The 18107-nt window shown below is 49.7% G+C and overlaps 1 protein-coding gene across 1 annotated transcript in view; it reads right to left on the bottom strand.

The window, feature by feature from the left end:
- The window catches only part of Zfhx3 (zinc finger homeobox 3), a 245130-nt gene extending 228527 nt beyond the window's left edge, over window positions 1-16603 (bottom strand). The window contains 1 exon segment of the mRNA XM_060392012.1: window positions 16274-16603. The gene's annotated coding sequence lies outside the window, so the exon portion shown is untranslated.
- Between the last annotated feature and the right edge of the window lie 1504 nt (window positions 16604-18107).

Below are 18107 nucleotides of genomic sequence, written 5' to 3' on the forward strand. Positions count from 1 at the left end.
AATTGGTGAGGCAGGAGATTAGAAATATTGGCAGCCTCTAAGTAAGACTTTAATTTACTGGCAGATCAATAGAGCCGGGGTTATATTGGCAAAGTGTCTACAGCTCTATTGACTCACTCAGATGCCTCTTATCAATTTATCAGAAATCTGGAAGTCAGAAGATATTGTTTGAAAGAAAAAGAGAAAAAGGGGGTGGGAAGAAGAGGAGGAGGCAGGAAGAGCCACAGAGTGGTGGGAAACCAGGGTCCCCAGTGAAGAACGGAGTAGGAAGAATTGACTCTGGCCCACGGTTGCCAATGTGTTTATTCAGAGTTAACTAGCCACTCTTCCTTGCAGGATCCCCCAGCCTGTTCATGGGATTCCATTTCCCATAATCCTCCAGAGGTGAGAGGGGTGGTGGCTTGGCAGCGGATCGCTTCCTCCGAGTTCAGTGCCACTTGCCTAAGCTGCAGTCACAAGAAAGCCCCTCCTACTCAACTTGGGGTTTGTTTTATTTTGTTTGTCTTGCTTTCGACTGCCTCTCCGGCTATGCCTCAGCCTGAAATCCTCTTAACTTCTTCTTCGCTAGTCCACTTAAAAAAAAAGTAAATGTAAGGGAGCTAGTTACCCTACTATCCCACGCTGCCAAAAGGTCACAATGACTCTGTGAGACTAACAGGACATGTGGTCTCAAGATGCATGACGAGAAAAGACTCGGGCTCTATAAATCATCACCACACGGGGGGTATGGAGAAGTTATCACAAACAGTTAATCTTCATAGGAAAGGGTTTCGAAATATCCCAGGTCACTAAGAAAAGAAAAATGTCAAGGGAAGAAATGTAAACATTAGCACTTCAAGCCTGGGCGTCCATACCCTCCAGTGAAACCCGAAGGTTCCCAAGTATTTCTTCCCAATAACTCTAGGGGGCAGGTCGGGGAAGAAGCGGAGGATCTGGAGCATTCCAATGATCAGGAGGCCAAAGGGGAAAGCGATTTTCCTTGGTTTGAAGGAACCACAACTGGCCTGTGACGATCCATTTTGGTCCCTGCCTCATACAACAAATTTCTGCTTAATTGCTGTTTTGCATCTCGTTGAGACATCGAGTAAACAGTACTTAAGTGTTTCCAGACAAAAACAATAACTCACTAATGACTAAGGCACTGCTAATTAAAATGCCCCTGTGATGGCGTGACTGGACTCAGGGCCACCGCAAGGAACAGAACTGTCCAGGCCTCGAACACATGAACCAGAACCCAACCATACACAGGGAGGGGAACGACCTGTTCCTCTGTGGGTCAGAGCGGCCCTGTGGTGGAAAGGAAGGTAGCCCCTTCCAGGAACTAAGGAGAGGGTGTGGAGTTCAGTGGGAGGCGGTTCTAGAAGGACGCCAGCAGGCTAACACAGGGCACATCCCAGAAGCTTCTGGGCAAGTGGGTGGCCTGCCACAGTCCTCAAGACTGTGCATTCTAAGATCTCCTGAAGAGGAGGCAAACATGCTGGTAAAAAAAAAAAAAAAAAAAAAAAAAAGAAAAAGAAAAAAAAAATACCCCTTCTAGAAGGCAGGAGCCTTGCAGACACCATAATGTGCTTTCAAGGCTCCAGAGTTCAAGTCCCTTTCCAAAACAAGCAAGCAAACAAACAGAATGGAAAAGAAGGAAAGGGGTGTGTGCTACCATTTGGCAGAGCTAAAGGGCCACCTTGACTCAGTTCCTAGCTTTCCAAGTGCACCTGACAGAGTCCAGGGGCCTAGCAAACACTTGCTCCACCAGACAAGAGAGCAAAACATCCAAAAGCCTTGTGCGAGTGGCCTCCGCAAAGCAGAGAAAAAGAAGGCTAGCCAGGCTCCGGGCTTGCAAATGACTTTACTGTCCTCCTCCTAGGACAGGTTAGCACCAGGAAGGGGGTGGAGGGAAGTAACTGAAACCACAGGGGCCCTAATACCCATTTGTATTCACACTCAGACACTTTAGGGATGTAAAATGGGAGAGGTTGAACTGTTTACATTCACCTAATGTCCAATATACAAATCAGTGCAGGCTCCCTCTATGCAGGAAGTGGCCAGTCAATTTCTCAGACCCCCACCCCACCCCAATACAGTGCTACCACAACTCTCTTCCTACCCGGACCATTTTGTCACTGGGCCCATCTTAATTCTGTCCAACCAGGTCACAGATGCTTTCTGAGAAAAGCCCAGATGGCCCTCAATCATCAGAAGATACAGTAAAGCAACTCTTCCACCTACCAACTCAAGCCATCACCTCCGTGGAGAGGTGGTTTTGGGGGCATCAGATGCCACCCCTTCCCACCTCCCATGGCCCCACAAAGCTCATTAATGGCCTTGAAGAACCTGGCTAAGGGCTTTAGGGTCTGACCTAAGAAGCCATTTCCTCTCCTTTCTGGTCCTCAAAGACCACTGCTGTTTAAGAGCTGCTGTTTAAGGACTCCGGGAGACAAGCTCCTTTGCAAAGCCCCTCCCCACAGCATCTTCAGGTCTTGGCCAAGGGAACTGAAGCTATTTGATGTCCTAATGCAAAGCCAGATCATATCCTAGAAAAACATGAACAGTTTCAACTTGACTGGGGAAAGGGGTGGGGAGGGGGGTCACGACACTCCTTTTAAATGCAGATTTGAACTTTTCACCCAGGGTCAGACAGCTGCAATGCTGGGTCCCCAGCAGAGGTCAGTCAGTCCAGGGTCCTTCTACCTCACACTTAGGTTTTTCTTCCTTCCTTCCTTCCTTTTCTTTTCTTTCTCTTCTTCCTTTCTTTCTTTTTTTTCTTTCTTTTTCTTTCTTTCTCTTTCTGTCTTTCTTTTTCTTTCTCTTTTTCTTTCTTTCTTTTTCTTTCTTTCTGTTTTTTTTTTCCCTGTCTCCCCAGGGGGGCAGACTGTTAAAGGAATTAGATACCTCCCTGCTTCAAAACCCCAACACACACCCACCTCTTGGTTTACCAAGGGCACAAATTCCACTAGCCTCCCAGAGGGAGCCCTTAGATGGGCTAAGAGGAGAAATTGATGAGTGACCTGGGTCATACCTAAGTACAACTGCTCTTACCACGGGCTCTAAGGAGAGGGGTGGGGGTGGCTGTGGTGTGAAGGCAGAAAAGCCTAACTCCACTCTCGTGGAAGCATGCTCCTCAAGACACATGCCTCTCACGACACTTCTTTCTGACAGATGGTTCGCCCGGCTTTTACCTTACAAAGAGCTTTAATGTGGGGCTGGAGAGCCTGCTCAGTGGTTAAGAGCATTGGCTTCTCTGAGAAAGGACCAGGGCTCAGTTCCTGGTACAGACATGGCAAAGCTCACAACTGTCCGTTACACCAGCTCCAAGGGATCAGACACCCTTTTCTAGCACACAAATGGTACAGACACACGCCTAAGAGAAACCCCAAACACATAAAATTAAAATATATGAAAAGGAGGCGGAAAAGCCGCCACTGGGGCGGTGCTGGCTGTGTCAGCACTCAGGAGGCCAGATGGTTCTCTGGGCGTTCACAGCCAGCCCTGTCTACAGTGAGTTCCCGACCAAGGCTACATATTGAGACCCTGTCTTTACCGAAAGGGGTGGGGGGTGGGGGGAGACTGTATTATCCAAAGGACTTAGATTGCTCAGCATGCCTGAGGGTTCAGGTAAAACTCCCAGCACACACACACACACACACACACACACACACACGTACCAAGGACTGCTTCTGCTATCCACTCCCTACTCACATCCCTTGGTCTCGCTGTAGCCCAGACTGGCCTGGAACTCACCTATATAGTCTCACATGCTGACCTTGAACTTATGGCAACCCTCGTGGCTCAACCTTCCAAGTTGTAGGACCCAGGAGTGAGACTCCCCAGTTGGGTCCCGACTGTGTCCTTATCACCCCTTATCATACCTTTCTCCAGAAGGCATGCACGAAGCGGTCCCCTTGCAGCCACTGACTTTGATGCTCCATCTTGGGACAGACTCTTGAAGCAAGAGGGGGCAACATTCATATTTGACCCTCCCAGTGACCCCAAAGGGGGGTGGGGACTGAGAAGCTGTGTCCTGACTCGGCCCACACTCTTGAACCTCAGGAAGGATCCAAGAGTCACCAAGTTCCACCTACTAAAACCTCCAAAGGGCCAGGGCTGTCCTTTCACTGCAGACCTGCCCTGTCCACAGCAAGTGGCCTCTGCGTCCATGCCACGTGGCTGATGTGAGCAGGGATGTGCTCTGAGGAGGGAGCACAAGGCCTTGGGGGCTTAAAGCCCAAAGAAGGGCATCTCATTCATAATCTTCAAATCCTGGACTCAGGTTTAAATGGCCACATCCTTAATATACTAATAAACTAATATACTAAGTAAACTGTCATCGTAAAGCTAATTCTGTTGTGCTTTTTTAACTTGCCTGGTAAGAACCTTTACAGGAACCTCATTTAAAACTTCATAAAACTGGGTTGTTTCTATTGAGCGCCCTTGTTCCAGAACCTCTGCCTGCCCTTCCTCTTCGGACTGCAAGAGCAGCGTATCCTCCTGTAGGATTGGGATTCTTCCTGTCTGAAGCTACGACGCAGACTCCCAAGCACCCACTTCTAACTGGCTGGATCATCTCAGGGTCCCCACCACCAAATTCTAAGTCCCGGAGGAGACAAGTCAGCTCTAGAAAGTGGCACACGTTCCTCCGAGATGTCACACCCCATGGAAAGGCTCTACGAAAGTCAAGGAAAGGGTACTGAATACGGGTTAATGGGAAGAAAGCCACGGGGAGGCCAATCAGAGACCCTGGTTTCCTATTATCAAGAGCAGAATGTTCTATCTGAACTTCCTTCCCTTGAAAAATGCCCTGCAGGACACGGACAACCGTGTTCTGGTTCTCTCTCCCCCTTCCTTCTCTCTCCTCCCTCTCTCACAGAGACACGCATGGGCACCTGCACTCTCACACTCTTACTCATACACTCTTACACTCACACATTCTCATACACATTCTCTCTCACACACATTCTCTCTCTCTCTCTCTCTCTCTCTCTCTCTCTCTCAGACACCCTCTCTCCCTTCCTCCCAGGAGTGGGATGGGAAAGGCACAGAGGAGGCCCCTTTCCTATTAGGCAGAGCCTATTCTACTACAAGGGATCACAAGGCCAGTCTCATTTCTCTATGTAAATGAACTTTTTAGCCACCTCCTCAAAGAAGAAAAGCCGCACATCGGCCCATCCTGGGGCACACACAATTACAGCCATTTGCAATCTGGCAGCAGGATTAGCACAGGAATGCGTGCTGCAGCTTGGGGGGGGGGGCGCAAGAAAGATGGGGTTCTCCCCGGTTGGTCTACCCAAAGTGCTGAGACACTTCCACGTCTAGGAGAGACAGAAATTCCGAGTTGCTAAGGCTCAGGATTCTACACGTTGGGGGGAGGTGGGGGGAGGGCACAGGGGCCAGCAGAGGGCGGGAAGGAGGAGGGGAACCTCGCATGAGGGGCACCAGCCCTCCTGGCGCTTTGATCCCCTCCGTCCCGGAGTCGGTCGCTAGGAGAAACCAACTTCTCTCCTTGGGTTAATCAAAACCAAATTACTCAGGAATGTGGCAGGACAGGTCTGAGCTTTCAGGTCCCTTTGTCTTTGAGGATTTAAAATGAGAAAAAAAAAAAATTTTTTTTTTTTTAAGCAGATGGCAGCAGTTTACCTAGTAGGTAAAGTGAGGGGTCTGAGGGAGGAGTCTGCTCCATCTTCTGTCCCGGAAAAGACACCCACAAACCTCCTGCTTACGTTTGCTCTTCCTACAATGACATTATTTCTGTAGATTAACTCCAAAGATCAGAGGATCTTTTCCTTTTATCCTTACTGCCACCTAAGACTTGTAACATTGTAACTTCTTAAATTCAAATAAGACACAACGGAAGAGGCTGGAGCGCCAGCTTGCCGGTTAAGAGTGCAAACTGCTCTGGCAGAGGACCCAAGTTCGGTCCCCAGCACCCATATTTGGGTGGCTCACAAGTGTTCCAGCTACTGCTCCTGCTCTAGGGGAGATCCTATACATTCTTCTGGCCTCTGAGGGTACACACACACACACAAACACACACACACAGACTTTCACGGAGTATAAAATAATTGTTTTTTCAAGACAAAATTGATGTGACACATGTCACAACCTGATTATTAAAGGCAAAGTAGGCTGGGCATGATAGCATACACCTTTAATCTCAGGATCCAGCCGGGAGTCAAGGGTAGGCAAATGCTGGAGAGTTCAAGACCAGCCAGGTGTACACAGTGAGATCCAGGTCAGCAGAAATTACCTTGTCTCAAAAACAAACAAGCCAATAATAATAATAACAATAACTAAATAAACAGGCAAAGTCTACATGAACTGAATAAAACCCTTCTTTTCCCAGAAGCAAAGTCTAGGGGTATTTCTCAGCATGGGGTTCCTCCTGAAGAAAGCTGGGCTGGGGCAGGAGGAGGGTGTCCACACTATTAGATGCTGAGCCTCTCCCAGTTGTATCAGAAAGATAACTTTTCTCCCAGAAGGCCTCGGTGTGGGATGAAAGATCTCTCTGGGTATCATCAGATTCCTCAGCTCAGCTCGTGCCCATAAAAGCTTGGGTGCCCATGACCCACAACTGGGCTGTTTTCCTGGGAAAGCTGGCTGGCTGTGCTGGCCAAGCCTGCCAGCAGGGTGGCAGAAAGGAAGAGGAGAGGAAAGGAACCTGGGCTAGGGCTCTACAAGGCCTCTGCACCCCTCCCCCAGGCCCACATCGGTGGAAGGCCCTGACACTTTATGGGGCCTGCACCCCAGGATGCAGCACCCCAAAGCAGCAGAAACATAAACAGCTCTACGAAGAAAACCTGATCAAAACACCCATCTGTACCCTCTCCCCTACAAAAAGATAAACACAGCGTTACCAGTTAAGCTACAGAGCCTAAACTCAAAAGATAAAGTGAGGCCTGCACACAGCCATGACTACCAGCTGGCCATAAATCGTGACTGGCCCCAGGCATACAGTTATCTGGGAGGTTGCACTAAAGTAACTTTTAAAATTCTCTCCACCTTATCTGGAGGCCCAGTCAAAGGCACATACATCACCCGCTTAGATCCTGGCCATTAGTATTGCATTTAGACTTTCCAAAACAAGGCCATCCCACTCGGCCCTTCCCCAATTTCCAGGCACAGCTGTGGACTTTCACCCCCTTGACTAACAAAAGGGACCTTGTACACAAAATTAGCCCTAAACCATCAGTCTGTGTGGTGTCAAAAGAGCACCGCTGAGCCCTCGTGTATTTACCCTTTTTGTAGGCCTGGCCAGGGTCCTCTCCGTGTGAGGACCTCCCTAGGGTTCAGAGTTTAGAGACCCTGCTTCCTTGGCTACTGCTCTGGGCATCTGTGCAGTCAAGATCCACCACCCAGAGACAGTGGGAGTGGGGGTTAAGGGAAAGAAGGGAGAGAGGAAAAGAGGGAAGACGGGAGGAAGGAATGGAGAGACTGCCTCAGTAACTGTAGAAAATGACCGGACTTCCAGCCGGAAAGGACAGAGTCAACCCAGATGTCCAATGCTCTGTCAGCTCGTACCGCAAGTGTGGCCAGTCCCAAGAAGGACTGCTATGACCTGCTGATACTTTCCTCCAGACGTGTGTGCTCACATGGTGCTGGCTCTCTAGCCACTGAGGAAACCTGCCACAGACAAGAATGTCATCTCCTCAAATGCTAGGTCACCACTATGCCTCGAAAGGAAAGACTACTGGTTTCCAGACCCTGAAAAGACTACCATGAAATTAAGTCCCCAGAACCACCTGATGACCAGAGTCACAAGCTCAGAGGCGGCTCAGCTAGCACACTGCCATTCAGGCAGAGCAGCAGGAGGTGCAGAAATTGGCCAGAGAGGCCAGAGACCTGCCATGTCTTCATCCCTGGAGAAACTACCTCTACCTTGTGGTCCTCAGCTACGGGGGGGGGGGGGGGTGGGTGGGAGTGTCGGGGGGGAGCAGCTCTACCTCCTCAGGCTATTTCTAGAGACAAGTCTGACTGTCAGGTCAGCAGGAGAGAGAGCTACTGACATCAAGTGGCCAGAAAGAAGCCACTTGAGTGAAGGATGCTACCGAATGCTTAGGTATTTATATGCAAATATAGCATAAGTGCCCCCCACCAAGAATTATCCACCCCTAAATGTCAATAGAAAGCTTGGTCTGAGAGCCACTCTGATTTCCCAGGACTGGGAGCAAGAAGGTACATCCTTTTGGAATAGCTTCTCACCATCTGACTCAGAATTAATAAGTGGTAGTTGTTTAAATATGGGAAGATGAAAATAACCGTAAAAGCTGTGATCTTCGCTAAAGACGGAGTTCCAAAGACTGACAGAGCTGAGCACCTGTTTCTCTAGGTAGCTGGTAAAACAGTTGAAAGCCCAGCACTGCGTGAGCTGGGCTCCTCTGTAGGCAACAGGCTGCCTCAGAGAAAGGCTGAAACTGGGCCCATCACTGGCACGCCCAGTTTACCACATTAGACCACATGGTTCCTGTGACAGGCAACCCTGCAGTGAAGACACTGTGACCGGGCCAGCTGGTACAGGAAGGGGACAGACTAAGGGGTAAAGACAGGAAGAGTTCAAGGCTGAAAGAGATCAGGCCAGTCAGGCCGGGAGGCCTCGCCAGAGAGGGGCTGGAGGGGGGGGGAGGGCACAAGATAATTAACTCAGCAAGTTGATAGTATTTGCATATAAATGCCTCTACAAATCACTACAAACAAGCCAGGACAAGTCAGGCCTATTAGCATATATAAGCCAGCACAGGAAGGCCTCTCTAGGTGGGTCACGGAGTGGGCTGCTCACTTAGGGGGCCTCCTGCCAGGCTTGGGGGTGGGGGTGGGGAAGGCACGTGGGGAAGATGGGAGGGGAAAGACCCTGGTTCTAATTCGGACCCTCGGGCTCCAGAACACTTCCAGGATGTGAGAGAGGTGGCTTATTCACAGCCAGCTGGAAAAGAGTGTAAGAAACTCGACCTCTTAGTCACTCTCTAACAGGGTGTGGTTTTCGGAAAAGTGGTGGAGGCCTTCTGCAGGAATGAGGGAGCTAACTAACATCTGTGTCTCCTCTATACCCTAAGTACCTCAGGTGTCCTCTGGGTTACTGAAGTCCCACCACCGACTCCAGGTATGAGATCACACCCTCCGACACATGAAATAAGAGAGGCTCAAAGGAGCTAAGGGGCTGGTTCAGAACCATGCAGGAAAAGGCCACAGAGCTGAGCCCAGCATTCCAGAAACTGAGTTGAACAATGGAGTCTACAGATGAGAGAGGGACTCTGGCCCTTGATGGGTCTGTTTTCCTGAGGCATGAATTTGTCCCTTCACCAAGGAAAGAGGCGATGCCTCTTCCTGTCCATCATCAGTGAGTTGGTACCCAGACTTCCTGTTAGCCAGTTCTCTAACATCTGGACAGTTCTTACAGTTGTCCCCAATAAGGACAACCTGTGATAGTCACCTGTGATGGCTGATCTTGGCTGTCAATCTGACTACCAGAATCAACTAGAACAGAAGCTGGCGGGCATTCCTGTAAGAGATTTTGCTTTGACATTCCACCAATATTCAGGGGGCGGGGAGGGGGCGACGCCCTTCTTTGAGATTTCAATAGAGACCAAAGACCTCTCCAGGAATCCTGCCAGCCCACAGTGCCTTACTACAACCTGCACGACATCCAACCTGTGGACTGAAAAACTGCCAGACTCTGTCTCTCCAGCATGAGACAGCCACTGCTGGACTATCCAGACCAAATCCTACAAGGCAGCCTAATGAATCCCCTTTCACTACATACATTCATTCTGTTCTTTTTGTTTCTTTAGAGAACCCTGATCAATACAGTTCTTTCTTTAAAAGACCTACAAGTTCTCCGCTTTCCCCAAAGATGCCTGTAGGTTTAATAACTTCTGAAGGAAAACCAGTTTTCCACTTGCTCTTTGAAAAGGGCAAGGGGTAGGGAGGTTTGGGTTCAACCTGCTGCTATCATTTCTGCCACTCTTTACCTGAAGCTACTATCTGTTTGTTTATCCTTTTTGGAGTCAGGGTCTGACTACACAGCTCAGACTAGCCTTGAATTCCTGACCTTCCTGCCTCAGGCCTCCCAAATGCTGGGATTACAGGCATGGACCACGTCTAGCTTACCCGGACTTTCAAAGTGGGCAATATATTATATTATGAAAAAGTAAGCAACCCAGGTTAGGAACACAGATGTTCCTGAAGTCAGGTACACAGGGCTGAAGTCCCCAGCGAGCACCGTGATCAGAATGAATAAAGCAACAGCCTTCAACAACCTGGCAGAATGGTGATGGCTGTCTGGAAAGCTGGTGCTGTGGGGGGTGACACCCATCCCCAACACACAAGGGCTGCTTCCTTGTGTGTCCAGAAGTTCACTTGACGCTTTCAGGAGGATGCAAATAATCCAGAGAGAGATGGTAGGGCCGTTATAAGGAAAGCAAAATCCACTTACCCAAACCAGCCAAATGTACATTAAGAAGCAAGGCCCTGTGCCAAAGAGCATTTTAGGAAGCAGGTCTTGAAACTGCACAAGAGGCTTGCATTGTCTTGAGCAGTTAAGAAAAATTGTTTAAAAAAAAAAAACTTGCAGAGTAGCGTTAAAAAACAAATAATTAAAAAAAAAATCCGTGTGTCCTTTCCACCATTTTCCCTGGACAAACTGTCAGGAAGAGCAGCCTAAATAGGCCCCACTGACCCTGGAAGCATGGGGAACAGCTGAGTTCCTGTCCACACGGACATCCTTTTAAGAGACTTAGGGTGGTGTGGACTCCTGAAAGGGGAGACAGCAAAATGGAGACTTGTGCATTCGAATGGACACTTACAGGACTCGGGGAGGGGCCTGGGACTGAAATTGGATATCGAATTAACATACACATACCCTCCCCACCTTGTCTGTACGGGGCTAATCTGGCTTCAGCCCCTCTGATCAGAGGTTCCAGAGAGACAGTCAGTCACCTTTGAACTGGAATTTCAACACTGAAGTGCTGGACAAGTCTGTGACTAAAGTGTATGCAGGCACCAGTTTATCCAAAACGTGGCTTGGCCAATACTCTCAGAAGAATTTGTCTCCAATCTCACTGGCTGGAATGCGGGGCAACCAAGAAACCAGCAAAATTGCCCTTTTGTTCGATCCTGCCTGTGGTGTGGATCACAACAGTTAGGACTCCTCACACATGAAGAATCAATGACACGAGCCTGACGTGGTGGCGCACGCCTGTAATCCCAGCACTCTGGGAGGCAGAGGCAGGCAGATCTCTGTGAGTTGGAGGCCAGCCTGGCCTGCCCAGGACAACCAAGAGAAACGCTGTCTCAGACAAACAAACAGATAAACACAAAGAAACAATGACGGTGTCCACTCCCACCTGTCAGAACCCATCACGATCATCCTCAAAGTCACCCCCAAAGTGACTCCCACGTATTCACACCAACTCTCAAAAACTCCCCCATACACATTAGATTAGCCCCTGCTTCCAGAAGCACCTAGACAGGGGCCTTACTCTCAGGTCAAAGGTTGGTGGCTCAAGTACCAGGCAGGGCAATGGATAACATCAGTGGAGCCAGCTTCCTCATGTCCACTCAAGGATTTCCTAGGGATAACTTCAGATAACCAAGAAATCCCTAACTCCTGCCCCCAACAGACGCATTCAAAAACAGATTCAAGAAAATCACTGCAGAGGGCCTTGGGGTATGACACCCTGGGGTAGGACTCCCTTCCTCCCAGAAAAGGAGACACAGCCCTTCCTTCCCCTCAGCCCATCAGAAGGAGCGGCCTTGCAACAGCTTCCATCCTCAACCAGTGGAAACCAGAAGGGGTACGCAGTAGGAAGGTGGTCAAATGTCTGGCCTGTCTTAAGTCTCTTTTCTCTGGAAGCCTCATACCTGACTCTAGATCGACAGTTCAAAGAGTGCAGTAAACTAAGCCCTTCCCAGGACACAAGCAAGGTAGGACTCTGGAGAGGCAGGTATGGATGGACGGATGGACGGACGGACAGATGGACAGACAGACATACATACACACACACACACACACACAGGAATCCTCTTGTTGGACTGGGAGAAGGGCTCACCTAAAAGGCAGATGAGGCACCAGATACTCCACTAAGAGACCCTGCATTGGGCTAAAACAACACAATACAATTCTTGCTGTGCAACAGAGCCAATCTGCCAGGTCACAAAAGCTGTACCCTTTCCTGCTTTTATTTGCATCTTTATCCTTGTGAAAGAAGCTCTGGGAATTAAGAGTGAAAGAAAGGCAGAAAACATCCAAAGGGGGAAATAAAGATAAAAACCAAAGATTTTAACAAATCAACAGCCAGGGCAATTTTTGAGGGTAAAGAACTTTCTAGAAACACTGCAACACTTCTGTCTTGTCCTTGGTCCTCACCACCCTGTGCCCTGACCCAAAGGATGAAAAACAGTAGAAAAGGTGGGGGGTGGGGTGGAGAAAAGAAAGAAAGAAAGAAAGAAAGAAAGAAAGAAAGAAAGAAAGAACCCACAACACATTCCTTGGTGACATTCCCTCTGAAAACATTAACACAATGTTGCTGTCTGTCAACTGGAGCTAGGCCTCACTTTCCTTGGTTCCTAGGTTCCTGGCCCTGGAACAGTCATTTACCACATGACAAAACAATAAAAATAAAAAACAAAACACCCCTCTGATGTCTGAGCATCACTCAGACAGAACTGTGTGATGGCCAACTTTAAATCATACAGAAAACAAATCTGACAGTTGTTGATTTTGATAGCTTGGCTCCTCCATCTGTATTTTGAAAGCAGCGTGCTAAAGACCCAAGATTCCTGCCTGGGTCTCTCTCCCTCAAGGCAGTGTGAGGAAACCTTAGCTTCTGTGGGCCTGTTTCTCAGTTTCGGTGTCTTCATGATAGAGGGTGCTGTGCTGAGGGCCCTAAGGCACCACACTCCTGCTAGGGAATCCCCTAGCTTGGATTCCGTTAAAACAGGCTGCCTGGCTCCCTGGCCACACAGTTCTTTAACTCAGGGGATAAGGACTGGAGGAGAGTCACAGCTTCGCTGCCATTTCTAACAATAACCATTACAACCCAATTCTCACGCCAGAGCATGCAGACAACCCTACGAAGTTCTCAATAATGGAATCTGCCTTCCTGTTGTGTTTTGATGGTACCGCCCCCATACTGGCTAATTACAACAGCCTTGGGAACCAGAGTGGGCCAACAGGCCCAAACATTACAGAAATAGGCCAGCCTAACAAACAGCAAGCATTTTAATCACAAATGAAAGCACAAACCACAGCACACTCTGTACGCCCTGAGGTTGTTACAGGGGGCGTCAGGTGCATCAGGCTTGCCATGCTGACCAGCCTGGAGGCAGGGCTCAGGCAAGCTTCCTCAGACCAGACTCCCCCCTGCCTCCTTGCCAGAAGACTCAGGGGGCTAAGGTTGAGAAAAAGGCTAGCAGCTCTTCCAAAGGGAAATATGCAGAGAGCAAGTAGGGACAGCAATTCCGCACGTTGTGAGAAAACGCTGCTTAGTCACTTAAATATTTACTTTTTAAGATGAAACTTTTGCAACTCCCCAATAAAACGAGTTCCCTAGTTCTGCTTTGGACCCTCAAATATTCCCAGGCTCTCATCCTATCACTCCAGAAGCCAAGAAAACCCAGTCTCTAGAAGATACATACACGTGTACACACACACACACACACACACACACACACACACGTGCATCATGTGACCAAAACTTTAGTTTTAGTTCTTTTAAGAACCAGCCAAATTCCCACCAGCATGAGAAGACCATTTCTAACAGTCTGCATTCACAGATTTATTCTAATGAACCAACAACCTTCGGGTCACCCAAAAATATAGGAGCCATCACTTTAAGTCCTAATGGTGAAGGCTGAGATCTTGCTTATTTTAGCTCCTTGACAGTCCAATTGGCACCGAGTTAACATGGCAGTAAAATCCAGGCCCAAAACAGCAGGAAAACACTTTGCTGTCCAGCCAGGACAAGCCAAACAAGAGGCCGCCTGGAAGCACCATTTAATCTGGGCCTTTTCCACCCTCCTTTAGCATTCACTTGTGCAAAGCAACCAAAATTAAAATTTCAGGCGGTTGGCGGTCGCAGTTCATTGTTTTTGTTGTGCTCAGGGAATCAGCCAGTTCCTTGTCAATCAAAACGGGTTTTAGAACCTGAGTCCTATCCCATAGGAAGCGCACCTACTGGACTGGGGCGAAGAGGGAGGCACCGCACCCAAGGCAGAAAGGCAGAAGGTCAAGGCACTGAATTCTTTGCCATTCCAAAAAAAAAAGAAAAAAGAAAAAGAAAAAGAAAAAAAAACTGTTTTCAGAGTGTACAAGTGCTTGCTTCTGCCACTGACCCCATGTTATTAAATAACACTTGTGTAGTGAAATAAAAGACCCAGTGTGACCCCGGCCCATTCTGAGAGGCACTTTACATGTCTTCTGAAAACCATACTGAAAATCAAATGCAGACAATCTCTTTTGTTGTGATTTAGAAAAGAGGGGGAGAAAAAGTTGCTCCTGGCCTCCTCGGCTGCACACTCTCTGCAAGGGAGCCTTCCGGAGCCTCCCCCCTCAAAAAAAAAAAAAAAGGAAAGAAAGAAAGAAAGAAAGAAAGAAAGAAAGAAACTGGATGAATACAAATATACAAATACAGGTGTGCAAACACCCAGGTATTCAGCCCCCTCCAAAGACCCTGTCTGTAAAAATCCTTTCACGGCTGAGCATCTGCCTCCAGACCCCTCTTGGCCCACCTCTGCTCCCTGTTTTCCACGTCTGGATTTAGAATCTCGGGCTGCCAGTGGATGTTGTGATAACGAGAAACAGGCTCCCAGTTCCCCACTGCAAGCCTTGATCAGGTTACCTCGGAAGGTCTATGCTTTCCTCTTTAATGTTGTCTGGGCCACAGCACTCTAGCCCAGCTCACTGGAACTCGTGATTTTTTTTTTTTTTTTTTTTAGGGTTTCCCTTGAAACTTATCCAGAAACCACAGCCATTAAAAGAACATGAAGGTTTGACACCTCCTGAATTTAGGAATGAGGGGACCCCAGGGGCCAACTCTCCACGCTGGCACCTGCTGCTTGATGGTAAAGAAACAGTTACCCCCAGCTAGGGCGAGCTTCAAATTATACTCTATTTATTTAGTGACTCGTCTCCAAGGATCTCAAAGCCTGAAATGAAGTAAGATGAAGGTGACGTGTAACTTTCTCACTATCTCTCTTCAAGGCTTAGGTCTGTTTCCTTGCTGTGCCTTGATGCCTTCCGGCCAGGCAGGCAGACAGGCAGGCAGGCCCTGCCTGGCCAGAGCCTGAGAAGGCCTTCCCCGTGTTCCAGATGGGAAGTCTGGACTGTCTGTGGTTACTACCGCGGCTTCAGGAGTCTTCAAAGGCGGATAAATGACCCAAATGCGAAAGGGGGGGGGGGCTCACGGATTCACCTGCTCCCCGGTGGTCACCTTTAAACCAGTTTGGCATGCAGTGTGCCACTGAGTCTGGCTGCTGAAACTCCGCTTGAGTGTGCCATGTATGGCTGTGGGCTTTCCCCTGAAGGCAAGGTTCCCTACCATCATTACATAGGTATGTACAAGACAGAAAGGGCTGTTTTCCAGAAACCTTTTTTCTCTCTACGCCGACAAAATGACTTTTGGTTGCCATATTTTTTTCTTTCTTGTTGCTACCCTAACTTGGTCATCTCTCCTCCTTAGCTGAATAAAAATCTTTACCTTTTCCTTCCTACGGGTCCCCCCCGCCCCACCCCCGCTCCCAAAATAAATGCTGTACGGGCTCTGGCAGAAGAACAAACCGAAATTAGAGGGTGGCCGGGCCAAGATGAGCTCCATAGGTCCCCTCCAGCTCTACACTGATTCTCTCTTTAATTACTCCCCAAACAGGCACATTCTTCACATTGCTGCAAACTGACCAGTGGCTTCTAACTCTAACTCACTCTCTCCCTCTCCCTCTCTCTCTCTCTCTCTCTCCCTCTCTGAAGAGGAGGTGTGTTAGAGCAAAGACCCCAAAGTTCTCAATGACACCAGTACGCCAAGTATTAGGAACTAACCCAAAATCAGAATGAGGAGGCGGTCAGGAAGGAAAGCAAGAGGGCATGGAAGAAGGGACGTACTCCGGGGGCCCAGAAGACTCTAACCACTTTCTCCCCAGGTAGGTTCCTCCTGGAGTCTAGGAGTTCAAGTGCATCCAGCCTGCCCTTCCCCCACATGCCCCAAGAGAATGGGAAGTTCAGCCAAGACTCGCAGCACCTGCCTCCAGCGCAAGGCCGGCTGCGAGCCGCGCGGCGGGGGAGGGAGGCTGCACTCACCTGGCACACAAAGCCTCCCGACACCTCGGGAGGAAGGAGGCACTCGGAGGTCCGGGGGCCACCACTCGGGCCAGCGCGACAACGGGAGATTCCAGCGGCAGCGGAGCCCCGAACTTACCCACCCCAGGCGGCATTCTCCCCACCTCCCGCTGCCCCCCGGGCTCGGCGGTGGCGCAGGCTAGGAGCGAGGGGCCTGGCGGCAGGGGCGGGGCGCGCATGGTGGCGGCCCGGGCTGGCGATCTTCGGGCTGCCCCGGGAGGGAGGTCCCCCAGGCGCGGCGGGGATTCACCCACGGGGCGCGGCGCTGCGTCCCGGTCCCCGTCCCGGCCTGCCCGCCTCTCTCCTCCTCCTGCGCCGCCCGCCCGGAATCGCTTTATGTAAATGAAGCTCAACTCGCAGTTTGCAGCGCGCACCGCCCGAGGAAGGGGGGCGGGCGGGGCGGGGGGCCTTCGGGGATCCACATTACACAGCAACAAAGCGGAAGGTTAATTTGAAACTCACAGCCCCGCAGCCTCTCGGCTCCCCGGGCAAAGCCTGACATCTACAGTCGCGCTGGGCGCAGGCCGGGCTGCTCACGGTGGCCGCGCCCGCGCGCCTGCGGGGACCTGGGGACATAGACGCACAAACACACAGGAGCAGGGCCCGGGCTGCTGGGCCTAGGCTCCCAGCCCCGGCCTTGGAGGCAGGCTGAGCCGCACTCGCCTGGGGACAGGAGCCTTGACTGCCCTGGCCTGCACCAACCCAGGAACCGGCCCGGCAGGAACAAAGCCGCGTCCCCGCGAGGCACTGACCGCACCGGCTCATCAAAAGTCAAAGGCCTGCCTGAAAGAAACGGACGCGCCCTCAGCCACCAAAAAAAAAAAAAAAAAAAAGAAAGAAAGAAAGAAAAAAAAGAAGTCAGGGCCTCCGAACCCTGATCCATCAGTCCCTGGGCCCTGTCCACGTCAGAGCCAGGCCACTCTAACAGGAGGACTTTAGCCAATATGGACAGGAATTTATTTGAAACACACACCCATCCTATTAAACTGCTTCACAGAGCACTTCTGTTTTTCAGCTGCAGAAACTTACGAAAACAGCCCCTACTCTCCATTGAGAGTTTAAGGACAGTTTGTGAGGAGAAAGGAGAAGAAAGCATTAGAAAAGGACAAGCATTTTGCAGCCATGCGCTTTTCAGAAAGGAGTCTGTCCTTACAAGCCATACAGCATTTCAGAGTGGGCAAGAGAGGTGCCCGGCTCAGGGAGATTCTACCACCAGGATCGAACCGAACAGGGCCACCTCAGCTGGTCAAAGCAACTGCTGGGCACTGCTGGGTCCCCCTAAGTTCACCTTTTGCATTCTGTTACGTTCAGGCAGGCCCCTTGAAAGCTCACCGGAAGTCTCCAGTCCTCTCAGACAGAATTCCACCCTCCTCCTAAATCTAGTCTTCATTCTCGGCACAGAAAGACACCTGCTTTTTCTCTTTCTGAAAACCAGCCACCCAGGCTGCCCCTGCAGCCGCCGAGTCTTTTCCTACTGCACAATAATGAACCATGCAAGTGTTAGAAATATAATAAGCTCACCAGGCGAAGAGCAGAATGTATGGAATCGTATTTGCATTAAGCACACACTGACGGGGAGAAAGGGGTTATGCTGGTTGGTGAAAACTACCGTCTCCCTTTGTAGAAAGCATTTTTTTTTGGTACAATAGAATTCGGGTTCAAATCTATGTAAATACCTAACCTGTTGGGCGCAGACTAACCCCCTTGTCTATATTTTACCATACCAAAATAAATAAATAAATACATAAAAAAGCCTTTGCATTTTTCCACCCAAGCTAGGGCCTTGGAAGAAAAG

This window comes from Meriones unguiculatus, chromosome 10, assembly GCF_030254825.1.
Source record: "Meriones unguiculatus strain TT.TT164.6M chromosome 10, Bangor_MerUng_6.1, whole genome shotgun sequence".
Classification (NCBI taxonomy): Eukaryota; Metazoa; Chordata; class Mammalia; order Rodentia; family Muridae; genus Meriones; species Meriones unguiculatus.